Raw genomic sequence first — 4204 nt, 5'->3', positions numbered from 1 at the left:
CTAAAGCAAAAGACCGTGATTTGCAACACATGTGGTAGAGTACATCTCCTTTACCATATACAGACACATACAATTACAAAGGCAGAAACGGAGAGTGGGAAGGAGGAACAGGGCACAGAAGTCTACAAAGCTTGAAACTGTCTTATTCTGACTCTTCATTATGTTGTGTTTTATTTTTTTTTTCTTAATCATTAACCAGAGCAGCAGCCAAACACATGAATAAAAGAAGGAAGCCTGAACACTGAGCTAGTCTTTCCCCACTCCACAGTGTTGGGGTAAATATTTATGGAGATACATGGGAAACTACACTGGAGAACTGATATGAATGAAAAATCAGGGTTGTCAGCTGCACTACAACCATCTCTGATTAATTCACTTTGTATTGGACTAAAAAAATAATTAATGTAACATTAAGCTTTCACCGTCATCTTCTCCAAGAGTATACAGAATTGAGAAGATTAAGAGAGACTTCTTAACGTTAATCCAGGAGGATGCAATCTAGTACACTGATGTACTCCTCTTCTCTGGGTCAGATGTGACTTCCACCATTTAATCAGTTACTGATTTCATCTATATTGAGGCCATATGATATGTTACAATGTATAACAGCCTCAGCAAGGAGACACTTTCCACCAGCCCCAATTTCACCTTGTCATTTTATGGATTCACAGTAAATATTTGTCAAGAGCCTGACATGCTACCACCACAAGCTGCATCTTCCCATGATCCAAACGACTAACCTGTGATGGCAGAGCACAGTGCTTGTTACTTCAGGTATCAAGAAAAGAATGCAAAATCATTTGCATAGTTTATATTAAATATTGTGCCTCAGTAGTTCAGAGACATGCCAGATATTTTGCTTCATCTCACCCTAACCTTCTGCCAAACTGGGTCCCTTTTTTAGAATTTAAAATGTCCAAAATCTGCATCGTTCTCAGTTCATGTTTAGAACCATGTGACAGCTCTACCGACCATAAAACTGACTAAGACTTAACAACTTTACTAAAAGTAGACAGACTAATGAATCAGGACAATAGCAAGGTAAAATGAAAGGCAAAGGCAAAACACCAACTGAGCACCTAACAGAAAAAAGGTGCAATGTGATATTCTAATTACTGAATGCAATAAGCCTCGTTTACCCTGAAGATGCTATTAAGTGACTGTTCACAATCTGGGCCTCAAAGAAAGCAATCAATAGAATTGTTCATGCTTAGAATGCAACCTGTGAAACAAAAAGGCTGCTAGGACGTCCTGCCTTTTCCTATTATTACTTACTAGCAATTAATCAAAAGCAGCATATTCTAGCCTCTACCCCATAAACCCTTCACCTGTCTGATGTATTAATTTGAGCTAATGGAAAGATGAAGGTGTATTGTTTGTGACAGGTGGCTTTGATTTTCACGACATTTATACTGCAAGCAGTTTATAACATAAACTGTTCACACGTTAATCTGAATAATAAAATCCTGTAGGAGTTCAGCTCCAGGCAAACATGTAAACACTAGTTCAAAATCTTGTGCCTAGATCTTTGAAACAATTACTTAACTGCATCAAGATATTTAAATAAAAAAACCCCAATCTCCTACACAGTATTTACCCAAATTATTCACTGCCATTCATATTTAAATGCTGTATATATTAAGGACCTATCTGCAAATAAAGAGCTACAATACTGAAACAGCATGCCTTATTCACAAAGGAATTACATTTGTAATACATAAAATAAGGAAATGCTTTCTAAAGTTACGATATGCAATCCTCAACTGACAGCAAATTTTAAAAGACATTTCAAAAAAATGCATCAAGGGTCATCACTCTTTCTCCCCCAAGCCATGCCTTCCTCGTGTTCCTTCCATCTCTGGTTCAACTCATTAATCAGTTGTGTTGCAATGCTTCTTTTTCTATTAAAAAAAACCCCAAAACCTAAAAAACCCAACCTCCCCCCGCCCCAAAACCCTGAAAAACCAAAAAACCCCAAACTAGGTCACTTTCGTCTACCTCCCATCTGGACCATAAAGACCATTTAGTTCTCAGATACGCAGCTACTGACCCACAAACCTAATCTATGTGATTGTAGCTGCTTGGGCCTCCGCGTAACAATTCAGGTATCAAAGACTTGTTACTCACCTGTCACACTAAATTATCCCAAATATCCTTACAATACTCTGCAAATAAGACCTGAATACAATCAACTCTCCATTCTCTTATGTAACAAGAGAACACACCCCCAGCCCCAGAAACATGACAGAGGAATACTCAAGCTGACCCTGCACCAGTCTGGCTCCTTCTCAAGTCCTGGCTCTGACAGCAATCTGAAAAAATGCCTTACTCATAATAGAGGCAGGGGCCCTACGTTCGTTTTGAGATTTATGTAAAACTGTTTTCCAGAGCAGAAATAATAAAAAAAAAAGAAAATAGATCAAGCTTTGCAATTAGCATTAAGATTCCAGAACAGTGCTGGGGTTCTTAAAGCTTAGACTAGTAGTGATTTTTTTGAAGATTTTTGAAGAGTAATCTGAAAAATTCTGTTATAACCTGTAACCTCTTTCAACTGCATTAAAAGAGGAAAGCATCATTTTCAGATTATTAAGGATTGCAACTTTCAGATAACAAAAAAGTTAAATGTATTTTGACAAAGATGCTTTAAAGGTACTCTATTTTGAAGAAAAGAATCAATGGTATTCAGAAAGGTGCTGTAGTGTAAGAACACCCATTAATCACCCGTGAAAACAGCAGTATCCATCAGCCTAAGGACCTTCTGCTAACTTTTGCTGCACTAGCTGAAACAGGACAGCTGAATACTTCACTAAACAGAAAATAAAACAACAGAAATACCACCAAGAACTGTAATGTGCAATATGATTAATAAATCACTAAAAATGGATCAGAAGCCTGACATGCAGTAGTTGGTAAATTACTCTGATAGGTTATACCATGATGTTTAAAACCACCACCTGACAATTCAGCAAAATGCACTGGGATCATACAGACATATGATACAACTGCGGTTTGGCATTTCAAAAACCTAGGCTAACACGGCAGCTAATTAAGTGGTCTTAACGGGAGTCACTAAAGTACAGACAGTGCAGGGAACAGATCTGGGATGAACAGAAGACTGATAGTTGGATGAAGGTCTGACACCACACAAACAAAAGATTTTGAGTGAGTCTTTAGCATCATTTTGTCAAGACAGCGAGGAGACTACAAGTAACTGATGTTCATATTGCTGATACAAGAGTGATTTGAAGGACAGTCTCCAAAGGGAGAGTGACCAAACCCAGACTTAAGAATATTTAAGCATTGGAACAGATAGTCCAGAGAAGTTGTGGAATCTCCACCCATGGAGGCCTTCAGGACCTGAGGGGACAGAGCTCCAAGCAACATGGTTTGGATGGAGTGCCGACCCTGCTTTCAGCATGAGAGTGGGCTAGAAGACATGCTACTATCCCTTCCACCCTGAATCAGTCTATGATCCCAGAGATTAAAGGAACGCGATAAAAGAGGGTTCAGCAATTTGCAACATAATGACTGAAAGGCAACACAGCAAGAAGTGCATATGGCTGGGAGCTGGTGCACAAAACAAGCTGGAGAGACATCTGTGCTTAGAGCATATTCCAGCTCCTGTCTTTCCCAAGTTAGGAAGACATTCTTGTATGTATACAGGCAAGATAATTCTCAACAGCTGATTTGCTTGCTTCCCTGAAATACGGCATCTTCCAGTTCCTGTTAAATTTCCAATGTCGTAGACTTCAGGAAGAAAAGGACAATCTATAACACTACCTCTGAAAATCTGCCAACCTGTCCTTCTCTAAATGATTCCAGCATCTACTTTTGACTTATCTTGGCCACAGACGTGGTTGAGGATGAACACCAGCTCTCTCACCTCTGTGCCTGGGAAGATCATGGAGCAGATCCTCCTGGAAGCCATGTTAAGACATGCACGAGACCAAGAGGTGATCCGAGACAGCCGACATGGCTTCACCAAAGGCAGATCTTGCCTGACCAATCTGGTGGCCTTCTACAATGGAGTGACGGCTTCGGTGGACAAAGGAAGGGCAACGGATGTAATTTACCTGGACTTGTGCAAGGCCTTTGACATGGTCCCTCACCACATTCTTCTCTCTAAATTGGAGAGGTGTGGATTTGAAGGATGGACTGTTCAATGGATAAAGAATTGGTTGGCTGGTCACAGACGAAGGGGTGT

The sequence above is a fragment of the Pterocles gutturalis genome, unplaced genomic scaffold (assembly GCF_000699245.1).
Source record: "Pterocles gutturalis isolate BGI_N339 unplaced genomic scaffold, ASM69924v1 scaffold32245, whole genome shotgun sequence".
Taxonomy (NCBI): domain Eukaryota; kingdom Metazoa; phylum Chordata; class Aves; order Pterocliformes; family Pteroclidae; genus Pterocles; species Pterocles gutturalis.
Note: the sequence above shows the minus strand (reverse complement) of the source record.